The sequence below is a fragment of the Eumetopias jubatus genome, unplaced genomic scaffold (assembly GCF_037043125.1).
Source record: "Eumetopias jubatus isolate StellerSeaLion01/CBP00866 unplaced genomic scaffold, mEumJub1_p1.0 scaffold_9, whole genome shotgun sequence".
Classification (NCBI taxonomy): Eukaryota; Metazoa; Chordata; class Mammalia; order Carnivora; family Otariidae; genus Eumetopias; species Eumetopias jubatus.
In genome coordinates this window covers 43,487,833-43,504,066 of record NW_028274815.1, presented here as the reverse complement: position 1 = coordinate 43,504,066, position 16,234 = coordinate 43,487,833, and positions in this window count along the sequence as shown.

Sequence of the window (16,234 nt, the reverse complement as noted above, 5' to 3'; positions counted from 1 at the left end):
GCCAATTGACAAATACTTGAGATAGGCAGAGTATAACATTCCTCCAGGAACTCCCAGCTGTATGTATGTATGTATGTATGTATGTATGTATGTATGTATGTATGCATGTATTTGAGAAAGAGAGAATGCATGCGGGAAGGGGCAGAGAGAAACTTTGGCCCACTCTGCTCCGAGCAAGGCCTGGAGGCGGGGCTTGATCTCCTGATCCTAGATGAGGACCTGAGTGGAAACCAAGACTCAGATGCTTAAGGGGATGGGGTGGCTGGGTGATGGACATTGGGGAGGTTATATGTTGTGGTGAGCGCTGTGTATTGTGTAAGATTGATGAATCACAGATCTGTACCCCTGAAACAAATAATACATTATATGTTAAAAAAGAGACAAACAAACAAACAAAAAAGAGAGACAAACAAAAAAAACCTTAATGAACTGTGCCACCCAGGTGCACCTGGGAACTCCCAACTGTCTTAATGTTAATGCTTTGCTAGAGGGAAAAACATCTTAGCTAGACAACAGCTAGGCCTCCAGGGTCCTGCTAGTCTTCTTTAGCATATGAAAGTGTTTTGAAACTTCCCTTTGTCTTTACTTCCCCAACTCCAATGTGGATAATCAGCCACTCCTCACAACCCCAGGGCAGCTCTTTCTGCCCACAGGTCCTGTCCCCGGGCTTTAATAAAACCACCTTTTTTACACCAAAGACGTCTCAAGAATTCTTTCTTGGCTGTCGATTCCGAACTCCAGCCTTCAAACCACATCAATGGTTTTCAGAAATGTGTATTGAAGATGCACAAGAGATTGGGCAATTTAAAAAGTAAAGGCAAAGTCAATATGAACAATCTATTTAGGAGAGTGAGAATCAAATTGACGAGGTAAAGGAAGGGTAAAAAGTGCTATCATTTTGAGATTGTGTGACAAAATCATGAGTCATGATAAAGGAGATGAGTTGTAAGCTAGATAAGGTTGTATGTGCAAGAGAGTAATTATAATAAATATGCACTGGCAGCAAGAGAGGGTGACTGCTGCATTGGACCGCAGGGGTCAGGCTGAACTTGAGTGGGGAAGGGCCATCCAGAGAGAAATCTTGAGAGAAAGACAGGGACAGGGAAGCAGGGATGAGACTTGGGTTTGGAAGACAGTGGCAATTCTGCCTTACATTCAGAGAGTAGGAGACAATCCGTACTTTGATGTCAGAGGAAGCAAGACTGTAGAAACTTTAAAAACTATATGATAGAGATTAGATGACATGCTGTAAAAAATTAGAGTTCTGGGGAAAAAATAGAGTTCTGATGATTAAGAAGTCTTTCATTCCATTTTCTGAAAATATTGCTTTAAGAGGTAAAATTACTCAAAAATATCACATTATACTAAAATGTTTACCGGTCCTTCCTTTACTACAACCATATGTTAAAAGTATTTTCTTTATTCGCTTAACTGAGCTTTTAATGGATTAAATTGTTCCAAACATCACTATTATGCTTTCGGGCCTTTTAGTCATCACATAATTGCTATGTACTCTCTTCTAGCTGTATATTAACATGAAAATGCAAGCATTATTTTCACAAATATTTCATGCCAAGGCTGAAAATATGATTTGATAATAGGAAAAAAAAATGACAAAACTGCCTTAGAGCTAGGTACAGTTCATGTGATTTGTTAGTTATTTGCATTTTTAAAATTAGAAGACCCGGATTTAATCCTGAATACCTAACAATGGCTTAAAATAGTTGCTAACTAAAAGAATGAAACCTGAGATTTAGATGAGATAAACTGGCATAAAAAAATTGAGCTACAGCTTGACCAGTTTACTTCAGTGATCACTGCATGCATCAGTTTTAGTATTTTTTAAGCTTTTACTATTCCCCATAGTACTGTATCTCTAGGAATAGAAACAGGTACCACCTGGCCCTTCTTAGGATGCCACAAGTCTCTCTCAGTTTTACATAGCTCCTATTATCTTGTTCTTTCTCACCTCAGTGCACATTTGCTCATCTTGCTTTCTTCTTTTACCGTGGACACCATCACATCTTCAGTCTCCTTTCTGCCTCTGAAAAAAACAAATTCTAATAGCAGAGTTAAAGGTAATCTTAGCTATCATTTTTCTTAATTCTTAAGGACAAATACTTGGACAGTCTCTATTTTAAAAACTTTAAATCTAAGCCCCTTAGGGAAAGCCAAGGGAGTGAGCAGTAAATTATTTAATCAAAGGTAATGAGAAACATCATTGCACACTTTTTGTGTGTCACATATTCTTCATGCTCATGCAATCTTCACCACAGTCCTGTGGGGCAGGTCCTTTTTCAATTCTAAATTTGCAACTGAGAAAATTGCGCTTGCTCTTGCTCTAAGCGACACAGAAAGTAGTAGAATAGACATTCAATCCTAGGATGTCTGATTGCAGAGCCCCAAATCTGAACTTCCACATTATAATGCATCAATAAATAATTACACATTTAAAATATCTTACCCAGCTCTTACAGATACGATTTATAACTTCCTCAGAGACGGTAACAATAAATCTATTGTATACACCATACCATCCCTTTGATGATTCCCTCAGAATATATGAAATCCTAGAGATGAAAGCAAAGTAAAAATAGGTTTGCCCTCTGCTTTGAAGATTTCAAAGTATAATAACTTCTTCCTTAGTTTCTCTAATATTTCTAGTCTCATGGTAGAGTTGTCCATACATTTGCCTCAAAAATTATGGAAACAATTTCATCCTCATTTCACTATGCCAATAATGATCAGTAAAACTGAGAAGATACCATTGAATATTGACACTTAAGATTTCTCAGTCACCAAATAGCAGATGAAAGCTATTATCACATTATTATTTGTGGATCACAAATTTGCTTTGGCCCCTTGATATGAACCTGTCTTATCAGCAGATAATTGGCAGGAACTATTTTTCCAATAATTGAGAAAGATCTGCTTAAGCCAATCCTATATCATCTACATGACAGTGCCTTTTTAATGAAACAGAGTTCGTTTACTCTATTGATTGATTCTTTTTATTCCAATAACAGTTATTAGAGATACCTCCAGTGCTCTCTATAATAGATGTCAACTCCTATAGTCTTTGTTTCTGAATGAAATGTTCATAACAGGTGTGTCAGTTGGGAAAGGAGGGTTATGATGCTGTAATATAGCATTCCAAATGTGTGTGTATTGTTTCTATTCAGGAATGCATTCATTTTAGGCAGAACAATAGGAAAAAGAATCTTAAATGGTTACAGGTAGTTGAAAGGAAGCAGTAAAATAAACAATCCAAATAGGCAGTAATGAAAAAGAGACCCAGAAAAAAATAATATCCCTAGTTTAATAATGACAACACCTTTTTCTGGCCTTTAAAATTCCATCTCAGGGTATTCTAGCCATGGAAGGTTGAGAAAGGGAATGTAAGATAAGCAAAAGTAGTGGATTCGACCACTTTTCTAAGAAGTTTAGCTGTCAATGAAATGAAAGAAATAAACAGAAAGTTCAAAAGAAATGGCAAAGTGCCATATACTCAGGAACACAGGGAAGCGAGCAGCATAAGGAAGGAAACTGACAATGGTGAAGGCTAAAGAGGTTAACAGTAACACAGCACAGGGGGCCTGACTTCAAAGAACTCTCCTTAGAAGTGGAAATACATGTAGCTGGATGTCACAACTGGAGAACAGAAAATTGCTTAATTTCGCTAAAAAGGACTCTGAGAAACAAGTAATCAGAGTGGGACTGGCATGGAATGATGAAGACTGACTTCCCAGAAAGAGGGAAACATTCATGTGAAATTTAAGTAAGGTAAAAATGTCAAATAGTTGATTGAAAAGAGAAAGGGTACTATGGGCAGGTTGAGTGGCATGAATGAAGGCTGGGAGGCATGGTGGAACGAGTGACAGACGCAGAAAGATTAAAATAAACTAGATGGAGAAAACGGTTGCTCGTGTCCAGCGTTGGCTGGCTAGGAGGACGTGTTCAATTAGTCATGTTATTTCATTTCTCTATTTCATTTCACTGAAAAGCAAAGTGTTAAGCTTTTTTTTTACTCGACTTTTTTGTATTTTATATCTAGAGAACCTCACATTTCTTCTTAGAAAGTTGCTTCTCATAACTAGACTGCCATAATCTGATGGCATCCAAAAAAGTCTTAATGTACAGATGCAAAATTGGTCATCTAGTTGATTCCAAACACAGATAATTATTTGACAGTTTTTTTTTTCTACATTTATTTTCCTTTTTTTGAGAATTGTGTTCTTATTTAGCTCTCTGTCCAAACCTAGAAAAGACAACAAATATGGGAACTTTCAGGCAGAATTTCGGGCTCTCTGATGAGAACCAACTCCAAGTCTTATCCTGGTTAACCACTGATCGCTCTAGAGTAGACCAAGAGGCAAATTTCAGTCTATTTCAAGAAAGAACAGAAGGTTTGAATAAGCACACTCTAATTTAATGTGATAAATAATACATTATTAGACTAAAAGTTGGGTTAAATAAATGTGCAATTGCATAACAGACTTTAAAAAAATCTAGAAGACTATTATAAATAAGGAATCCTCTATGAGATATCCCAGGCTAATATATGGATAGCAGTGGCAGATAATTTAGGGAGAATTATTGTAGAGTATTACTTTTTCCTAGACTAGTTATTCCAAAGTAGACCAAGACCAAAGCAGATCAAAAAGTCCTATCTGCTTGCTTCTACATTAATCCTAAACTGAAATCCTGGGTCTTGTTTTTTTTTTTTATAAGGATAGATATGTGAACCATTGAAAAGACTTGATGAAAACATCCAAGACCTGCCTTGACAATGAGGTGGAACAGGCTTATTTAGACTTCCTCAGACCTTTTCTTTTTTCTTGTTTTCTTAATTTAGTTTGGGGCAAAGAGGAGTGAAGTTCACATGGTCTGTCTAACTTCATAACTCTTGTGTACCTGTTTTAAGTCACTGTCAACTGATTGGTTTTCTACTGTTTATGGGTGTCATATTTCCCTGCTCCTTTGATGTCTAGTAATGTCTGATTTGATGTAAATTTTACTTTTTTGGGTGCTGGATGTTTTTATATTTCTACAGAAATTCTTGAGGTTTGTTTTGGGATGGTGTTATTTGGAAAATGGTAATCTTTTTGAGTCTTGTTCTTAAGATCTGTTACGTGGAACCAGAGTTTGGTCACTACTGAGGCAAAATTCTTCTGATCAGTCTCCTTAGTGTCCCATGGATGATGAGGTTCGTCATTTGGGGTGGTAGAAATAAGCCATCTTTCCCACTCTGAGTATTGGATACTGTTTCCTCTATCCTTTCAAATGGCTTTTTCCTTGGTCTCAGGTAGTTTCAAATTTGGTGATTACTACTCTGAATTCTCTGCACATCTCTGGAGTTCTACCTTTCAGATTTCCAGAACTCTCTCTCTATGATACTCTTTTTTTTCTGCTGCACTGTCCTTCAAAATCCATCTTTCTTGGTCTCCCTGGATTCTCAATTCTATACCCTCAAATCTGTGAGTCTGTCAGACTCTTCTTGAGTTCTATTTTCTTGTGCTGTGCCCAAAAATCTCTCAAGGCAGTGAACCTGGACAATCTTAGGGCTCTCCTTGTTTGTTTCACAAAACACTGCTCTTTGTTTCTAGGTATCTTTTGCTTTGAAGATTGTTGTTTCATAATAATATTATCATGTTTTTTCTTTGTTTCAGGCAATAGTCCCTGGTACACCATCTTGGCTGGAAGCCTCCCTATCCTTTAAAGGTGAAAATAATTTCTACCATTCTCTCTGGGATAGGATATTGTTTCTGATTTACCATTTGGCAATGGAGGGAGATAGTTACAGAGGCTTTCACTTTTATAATAACTCTTATGCAGGCCAAGTAACCAATTTTTTAGTTCTGTCAACACTTATATATGTTCATTTCAAATATACCTTTGGACACATGGAAGATAATTACTAGGTGGGCCTGTGGAGACAGTAGACACACTGAGATCCCAATATGTGCCAAAAATTCATGTATTATCTTGCCTCCCATATACTTCTACCAGGGGTCCTAATAACTCTTTTGATCCATAAATAGTAATATCATCTTAATTTCTGTGCCCAACAGTCTTCAAAATGTTTGTGTATTCCCTCTCCCCAGTATGCAGTTACCTGAGTCAATAACTGTAGGTCTATATGGGGAAGGACTATGGAAATCATTACATTATACATTGCCAGTAGCATTGCATTATCTTTCCCCCAGGATATCCAATCCTCCCTCAGTCACTGGGTTCTGCATCTGGAAAACTGGCCTCAATCTGGAAATTAATCCAGGAATTATGACTTGTTTGGGAATGGCTGCCTTCAACCTCTTGATCCATCCTTGACTTATTTTGTTTCAATCTGCCTTATTCCTATAGCAGGCTTTTTCAACCTCAGAACTATGGACATTGCAGTGGATGGGTAATTTTTTCTTGTGGGGTGCCGTCCTATGCATTGTAGAATGTTTAGCAGTATGCCTGGCCTCTGACACCTTGATGCCAGTAGCATCACTTTTCCATTTGGGACAACCAAAAATATGCCTAGACATTGCCAAATGTTCCCTGAGGGGCAAAATTCCTCCTGGTTGAAAACAACTTCCCTATGAACTTCAAGTATTTTTAAATATCTTGATAGGTTCTTCCGATCTTCCTTAGATTGCATCACATATTCTCTAGCTACCTCTCAGATAACATTACTTATGATGATGATGATTGCTCCTTCTGTCCATACCTGTTTCCTACTTTTTCATAATCTTCATTATCCCTATTGCCACTTACAAGCACATGCTGTATGAGCATCTCTCACTGCCAGGACTGGTCCACAGAAGACAACCATTGATCTGCTCAATAATACTTGTGCCTTTAATCACCGGCTCATCTCATCATTCATGTAAACCAAGAATCATCTAGTCCTTCCACTAGTGAGTCTTCTGGTCTTATGTAGTTTATATTTCTATATCATTTAGCATGGATCATCACCTTCTCCAAGCTGTTGTAACCTAATCCTAATTATTGATCTGCAGGGGTGGTGTGGAAAGATCCTGATTGTGGTGCATGCTTTCTTGCAAGGTAGTGACACCTACATTGATTTTAAGCAAGGGGGGAGGTCTAGCTCAGCAAATGCAAGGCACTAACACTGTTCCACATTCTACCAGTCAGTTCTCATAGCCAGCTGGATGGTGACTGATTCAGCTCCAAATTTCCATGCACAGTCATGTTCCTCAGGCATTTGTGATGCCAACTATCTTAGGTCAGGTTCCCCAGGAAAGATTCTGAAGCTGAGATTTGTGGGCAAAAGTTAACTGAGGAGTGCCTCTGGGGTTAACTACAGTCAGAGAGTGAAGGTCACAGGGCAGGGCAAGGGAGGCACTGAATTGTGATGTAGTTACCACAAAGCCTACAGCTGGTTCCATGGGGAATTCTGGTGATAGAATAATCCTACAGAGAGTTGTTTACTTAAAGCAAAGAGGCCATGCCCTTATTCCCCTCAACTGACCCAACATTGGATATAGGCTGCTCCTCATCAAGGGGGCCTAACTTTGGGCAGGTCAGTACTCTTCTGAAAAGTGCAATTTCCAGAGAGTGTCTCAGTTAAAATTTTATGATGCCAACATCTCCAGAAACTGAGAGAATGAGTAACTCAGTCCTAAAGAGGAAAGTGGCATCTCTATGGTACCCCCACAGCATCCATTATGCTGCTTAAACCAACGAATGAGGATGTGATTGTAGATCCTCCCTCACAGCTTCAGTGACCTAGATAGAGGAAATATTCTAGCAGGGGAAAGGGTGGTTTCTTGGCCTCTAGGCAGATACTTTCCTTCCTTAATGTCTTAGGTTCAGCCCTGCTTAAAGATAATTTCCAGATCTGAACAACTAACCCAGTAGTGCTGGTAAGATCATTGGCTGCCCGTCCCATAACCATATTACTTTTGTTCTTTACCCCATTCTAGAGATTGCAATCAATCAGTCATGTTTTTTACCGTGGCTGGTGTGAATCGTGACTTCTCTAAACGATAGCTCAAGAACTTTTCACTCTAAAGTGACCTGAAGGGCAATAATGGGAGCTTGAGAAATATATTCTGTATTGTTATGTCCCTGAGCATTTGCTATCATAAATAATATATGCTACAGTCTTCTACACTGACTGTAAATTATTAAGTGGTGTGTGATACTTCTGAATTTAAATAGTACTAACTAGCCATAATAAACTGCATATGTGCACCTCATGTGTGTGCATGTGTGCATGCGCAATCACACACACACACACACACACACACACACTCTTCTTCTAATGGGCCATCTCTGCAATAGAAAACGATGCAGTAGTGGTAGATGGATTTAGATTTTAAAAGCATTCTATTTAATCATATCTTGCAAGAAAGACTTTTTTTATTTTAATGTTTTTGAGAAACTTTTTTTAAAGATTTTATTTATTTGAGAGAGAGTGCAGGGGCATGGGCGCTTGCGGTGGCAGCGGGGGGTGAGGGGTTATGGTCAGAGGAAGAGGAGAAGCAGGCTTCCCACTGAGCAGTGAGCCCGATGCGGGCCTGGAACCCAGGACCCTGGGATCATGACCTGAGCCGAAGGCAGACACTTAACCGACTGAGCCACCCAGGTGCCCCAAGAAACATTTTTTTTAAGCAAAAGTTCATTTAAATGTCACATGTTACCATTTGTAATTTTATTGATGCTCCTTTTCTGTACAGTGCAGATTAATGTTCATTTTCATTGTCTTTTAAGCACTAATAATTTAAACCAGACCTGAAAAACACATATTATGTTACATGCCAGTATTTTATATTAGTTCTGCTCCAGTGGGCCAGGTCATGACTAATTACTGATTTTGTTGTTGTTTCTAATTTTATTCTTTCTCTTCAATTAAACCCACATTTTTCTCTCACTCATACCTCTTCTCACAATAGTCCTCCTATTTGTCCATTTGCCTTAATGGACTGAATAACAGGAGAAAGTATTTAGCACATTTGTATCACTGTAGTGAAATTACTTATTATGTATAAGATATTCTTGGCAAAACAAATAATTTTATCTATTTCTAGGGTTTATGGTCACAAAGCACATACTGTGCACAAATTCTATGAAATTATAAAAAGTGAACAACCCAATATGCAATAGTTGTCTTTTTATTTTTTCATTCTTCTATAAAATTGCTGACTTTGGATGAAAATTTATTGTACTATAACTATGAAATATTTTCTTACCTGAGAGATGCTTGCATATTCTATAGCTTCCATCCACTGAGGCAACAACAAGAAGCAGATCATTCAGGTTGTCTGATAAAATGCCATCATCAAACAGTGGCATCCCAGTTTCACATTTTTCGCTTGATACCCCAAATTCCTTTAAGTTTTCCTGGCAAATTGTTCCAATTATTGTTTTATCCATTCCATGGCCATGAGAGTTTCACACATTAGTCATTCTGTCTTCACTCAAATTTCCTGCCTCCTTTCTTCTTCCTAAAGAAAATTTACTTTGTCTATGAGAATAATCTCAGGTGTCACCTGTTGCAAGCTGGAGAGCAATTATTCCTTTCTCTGCACTTCTCCAACAAGGTTTTTGTGTTCTCCCAATATAGCAGCTTATTTTTTTCTTTTATTATGTTTGTTTCTTTACGTGTCTAATTTTTGCACAAAAATGTATCCTTTCATCACATATGTCATAATTTTTTTGTGGAAATTATTGATAAATGGAGTTTTGGCTTTAAACTAGGTGACTGGAAATGGGAAACCCCACTGAAACAATGCTTTGATTTTAGAGAGACACATGGTGTACAAGAAGAGACTGGAATGGTGGGGTGAATGCGGAAAGCTCTGGATCTGGGATGAGTACAAGTTGATTGTGGAGGTTTTTCTAATACCCCCACACTGCATAATGCTGAATTTGCTGCATTAGTCCTCTGTGCCTCGTTTCCTTTATTGCTCAACATAAATAGTAATCCCCGTCTCTTCTTCCTGCTTCCTTATGACTTCTGCTTGACTTACGATTCAGAAATAGTAATTAAAAAATTGTAGCCACTAGTAAAGTGGATGAGAAGAAACAGTACAGTGACTCAGAGCACAGGCTTCAGATACCTATGTGGGTTTGTATCCATTCTCTGTTACTTACCCTGGGCAATCACCTCGGGTACTTTTACTAACTTTGCTGAATTCTAGTTTCCTTAAAGTAGCCATAATATACTCTCCATAGGTTGTTCTAAGAAGCAAATGAGAAGATGAATGCAAAACACTTGTGGAAGTGCTACCATATAGTAACTGCTCATTAAATGATAGTGGGGGTGGAAGCATGTTTTACCAGGGGGCAGTTATTTCACATGACATTTGGCTTCAAGTACATAATACAGGGACACTGGCTAGTGACAGCCGTACCCTATGTCTGTAGTGTCATGTATAAAGTACCCACATTTCCATTATAGTCATATTTATACAAAGATTAACCTGCTTCTGCCTTAGTTTTTAATTAGAAATAGGACTTTATTGAACTGTATTAAATCAGTGCATGTATACTAAAATAATCTTCAGGGGCACCTGGATGGCTCTGTAGTTAAGCATCTGCCTTCAGCTCAGGTCATGATTCTGGGGTCCTGGGATCAAGCCCCGCATCTGGCTCCCTGCTCCGTGGGAAGCCTCCTTCCCCTTCTCCTACTCCCCCTGCTTGTGTTCCCTCTCTCGCTGTGTCTCTCTCTCTCTGTGAAATAAATAAATAAAATCTTAAAAAAATAATAATCTTCATAAAGAATATTTTAAAAACAAACTTTAAGAATAATAATTGGTACATTTTCACAAATCTTGAAACATCCAACTCTCTCAAATTGCCTGTTTTGGTTCAAAGAGTGAAACCATTGGCTTTTTTCACTCATATTTCACTTCATATATACACCCTGAGGTTTCATCTCGAAGTGTTTTTCGACAAATGAGGCCTCTCCATTATCAGAGATTGATCTCAAAGCAGGGAGATAGGAAAGTAGTAGAAAATTATACTATTTTATGGAGCCACCTGTTAGTTGCTTTTAATTGTCTTGTATTTTGCTTTAACATCAAAAACTGAATGGGGTGTTTTGTGTGTTTTGTTTTTTTTTTTTAATTTGCTTCTGCAACAGCACCATAAACCCTGCTTTTCTTTTTGCCCAATAAGAAAAAAAAAAAAAAGATTATGTTTTAGAGAAATCTCAGGTTGGTAAAGTTGTAGTAGAAAGGAGGTCAATTTACAAGTTTGAGACATGTATCTATAAAAACCTAGCCCTTAACTTCATGTTTTACCTAATGAGATGAACAAGCAACAGATGTTGATACCCACAGTATTTTATGACGTGACACCAATGTTCATAACAAAACAGAGAGGTGAAACTGAAAATAAAGTCGCTGTATCTCACGCACTAAGGAACATTACTTATGGATTCACATACAGATTATGAAAAATATACAAAAAGTAAAAGTAAAAGCTGGAAAGGCCAGGGGATTGATACAGGGCAATTTAAGGCATGATAGCAACCCAGTGGAGGAGATGATTTGGGGCAAAACTTGTTTTTCAAAATCCTTAACTAAATGCTATATGTAAGTAGTTAGCATTTCTTCGTAAAATGTTATGAGCAAGAGTGTGACAAACACACCACATCTTTTTCTAGCCTGAATCATCTTAATATCAATGGATGTGAGTTAAGGATAAATACCATCTGGTCCATGTGCAGGATCACCAGTTTCTAGCTAAGCCTGCATACAATTTTAAGATACTTCCATCTCCAAAGGGGAAGAGGGACAGTATGAGTATTGATTGTGGAGATAAAACACTGAATTTTTTTAGGTGCTAAAATACTATTTGTATCCCTTGATATGTTTAGATGACTATGTGGGATTCACGTTTATATTTTATTAGTCAAGATATTTTTAATTTCAGCATTCTTCAGACTTTTTAAGGAAAAGTCATGCCTATTTACCCAAAACATCATAATTTAAGGGTCCCCTTTAGATAATTACTAAGCAGAATTTTATATACATCTATATTTCCATAATCACATATTTTTTAGAAAAATTAAGTTGGATGTTTTCTATTGGACCATGGATTTTTGTATTAGTTGAAGTAGGAGAGGGAAATCTTGAGCTGGCATTAAAATGCATGGGGGCATTAGTGGGTTGGATTGACAAGAAAATGTTTCAAAATAATGGTTTATTTGCCAGCTTCTCTCAATGCATCTTCTGCAATTGTCCTAAGATGTCATAAGTACAGCATCCATAGAAGCTGAAATAATACCTTAAAACTCTTATAATTTTCTCATGACTCAAGGGTGGACACATAAAAGATAGGTCATACCAGATATTCATCAAGTATCTCCACTATCATTTAATAATATATCAACTGAATTCTACTAAATCATCTCTCCCCTTTTATTTGTAAAGCAGAGGCAGTTACATGGAATTATTTGCATTTTGTTTTTGGTATTGAGTTTTTATTCCCTATTGCTAACTTGGCTTCTAAACTAGAGTTTAGGGGTAGACTGACCTTTTCTGTCTTCTCTTTACAACTTCTTCTACCTTTTGCACAGAAAATGATGTACAATAAACTGTGGCAGTTTTTATGCGAGTGCACAGAAAAGGGTTAACTCTGTAGGCCTGAGTTGCTCAAACCCTGCGTATTCCCAGGAAAGGCCTGTTATCAGAGCTGGCCCTTGGCTGGCTCCTGGGAACGGAGCTCCTGGAATTTTGCATTTGATTAGAGTGTTTCTGCATGCCTTTTGCCTTAGGCCACACTACACTAGTTTTCAAGATAGTTTATACTAACAATGTGATTTATGGTGAACGCTTTCTCTCAGGGTTTGGAGTTTGTGTAACTGAGGTCAGTCACACAGCACTGAATGCCCATATAACAGATCCCCAATAAAAACTCTGGGCACCTAGACTAGTGGGAGGTTTCCTGGTTGACAATATTTCGTGTGTGTTGCCATACATCATTCCTGGGGGGGAATTAAATGCATTCCTTGTGATTCCACTAGAAGTGGACACAACACTTGAAAGCTGCATTTAGTTTTCTCCAGACTTTGCCTCATGCACCTTTTCCCGTTCCTGATCTTAGTCTGTATTACTTTGATCTAATAAAGAGTAAACATAAATATAACAACTTCAGAGTCCTTTTAGGAAATCATCTAACCTGAGGGTGGTCCTGAGGACCCTTGACACAGTGGGCTTCTCTGCAGTTTAAGCTGTAGCAGTGTGAATCCAATGTGGACCTCGAGACTTAGTTTCCGATTTCTAGTCTTCTTTTATGCCACCTATTTTCCTTCTCCTCTCTTCTTAAATCAGGTTAAGACTTTTCTCAGCTCCTCATTTTTCCATTATTCTACTATGCTCTGGAGAGAGAGAGAGAGAGAGAGAAATTAAGACTACAAAAAGAATTTTGAGAAGAATAAGCCCGGGTTCAGTGGAATACCCCAAATTGGTCCTTGTTAATGATATCCAATTTTGTCTCCCCATTTATCCTTGACATACTCTCTACTAGCTATTTCCACCAAATCAAATTGAAATTCCTTTACCTGGCTCTCAAGATCACAAGTCTGTTCTCCGTCACCCAAACTGTCTTTTTAAAAACTACTTTCCAAATTAGGACTCTTTCCTGTGAGGAAGCTTGGTTTTCCCAAACTATCTTCATTCATTAGCTCAATTATATATTCAACTATTCTCTTAATGAAAATCCAGTTTTTAAGTAACTTTATTGTGCCATAAACACTGTTAGACATTGTAGATACACAAATGAAAAGACAGGTATCTTTTCTGCTTTCATGGCGTTTACAGACAGACATTGAATGAACATATGACTCCTTGCATTTATGGGAATCCTTTAATGAAGAAGCACAGCTTTGCTTAAATCTCCTTATATAAGTATTATCTACTTAAATATATACATATACATACCTATACATATACACACACACATATACATACATGTATATTTAAATGTATGTTTCTTTTCCTACCACTCAACATCCTCCCACCTATAGCCATGGAATTATCAACTATTGATAGATGTGATATTTGAAATTATTCTAGAAATGCCAGAAAATGCAGACAGTTCTGGGTAGTATAATTAGTTCTCACGTATTCGGCAAAGTGGGGAATAAAGTGAAGGTCTCTTAAAGAGGCACAGATAGCTTTTAAGACACCGTCTTCACTGTGGGATATCTCTTCCCAATTTTCTCCACATCACATTTAGCACAGGCTGGAAAATGCTCCTACCCAAAGACCCTCTTGGAAATAAGATATAATATGGACCACAATGTCTTGCTCCATGGATGTTAACTAAAGCAATTTTAAATGTATTTCATGATGGTTTTTTTTACTGCACTTTTGAAACAAAGTACCATTTTTATTGTTTCACTCCTTGTGATTTATTGTTTTGTGCTTATACTTAATAACACCTTATTTTTGATATGACATCAATTATTAAATATGTATTATTCTGCAACTCACATTCTGCTACACACACACACACACACACACACACACACTGATAGAATCTCGTTAAACAACTCCTTCTTGTCCATTTGTAATAGGGCCAGTGCAACTATTTCTTCCTATGCTTCATTTGCTCCCCAAATTTGTTATATTTTAAATATTCTAGGAATTAGACAATTGGCTAGACCCTGATATTTGGCAAGCTTTCTATGTAATCTAATTTAAATTTTTGTGTAATACAAAGATCAAAGTAAAGTATGACTAAATTGAAAATTCAGATTAGAACCTACAATCCTAATATCTGAATAGGTGCCCTTTGAATCTAAAGGATTCCTTATCCTTTCTCTCTTTAAATACAACACCAACAACAGCAGCAGAATAACAATAATAAAGGGAAGAACCTCATTACAGTTCACACCCTTATTTTTAAAGTTTACTTTGCAATATCAGTAGGGCACCATTATCAGATGAGGAAATTTTACACCTTTAACAGATGAGAAAACCCGTACTCCATTCAGGAGCACTGACTGTCATGCTCAAAGTCACATTGAGAGGAATTAGATCAAGGCCCCTGAGTCCAACACCAGTGCTGTTTGCATTACAAAGCACTGCCTTTTTGGGGGGACTTTCTTCATTAGGACCACTCAATCTTTCTATTTCTTACAGTTCCCTGAATATTTGTATCGATGTACATATCTCTTTAACTCTATTCTAGGAATAGTGACCAAATAAATTGTTTTCAATTTCTTATGGGATTTTTCTCAGTCCACCAGACAATTCTATTAGTAAACACTGATGTGTTGACTATTTAAAATTCTTATTTATATTATTTCTTCTTTCATAAAAAATTTTAGATGACTTAAAGAAACAGACAACAACATGAGATGACAGGAAGAGAAAACTAATTTATGAGTTATTAATAGATAAAAGAAAATCTGCTTGTAAGCTTCCTAGCCATTAAAGTAAGGAAGACGTAATAAATTGAATCTGTTTAAAGACGTATTACATCTATTCATATACTTACACTACAGTTGTTAAGGACCTGGGTTTTGGAGACAGAGAACTGATGTTCAAAGTAGATCGTCAATCACTCCCTAGCTCAGGGACTTGAGCAAGTCACTAAACATCTATAACCTTCAGTGAAGTATCTGAAAAGAGGAAATAGTAATAGTATATTGTGAGGATAAAATGAGATGATGAATGTAAACAACTTAGCCCGCACCTACCCTATAGTAAGAACTCAGTAAAGATTAGTACTTTTTTGAAAAAAATCATATACAGAATCAAACTTAATCAGAGTATTTATTATGTGCCCTGCAAAAACTCTTTAAATTCATTATCTCTTTTAATCTTCCATAACCACACCATAAAAGAGTTACTATCAGGGAAGCAAAACCACCTGCTAAATGCCCCATATGTGGGGTATTACATGGCAGGGCTGGTTACTGAACACAGACCTTAAAGAATATTCTTAACTCCTCTGCTCAGCCTATCATTCATACATGGGCAATAAAGTAATATATACCTAAGTTCCAGTTTTTATTGGTGCCCATTTGGAGATATATAACTTTCTATTTACTATGATAAATTTACATTAGTGATCATTTCTAGCTAAATTAAATGCCATGAAACAAATGTTGACATTAGCCCAATAACATTTTATTTTATTACATATTTTATAGTAGTTTCTAATCTCTTTGTGAAGAGCAGGAGTGGGAGAAGACCTACCTGCAAATGACTGAGGCTGGTGAGAAATCCTGCCCATTTCTGTAAGTCAGAGAACTGTTAGTATC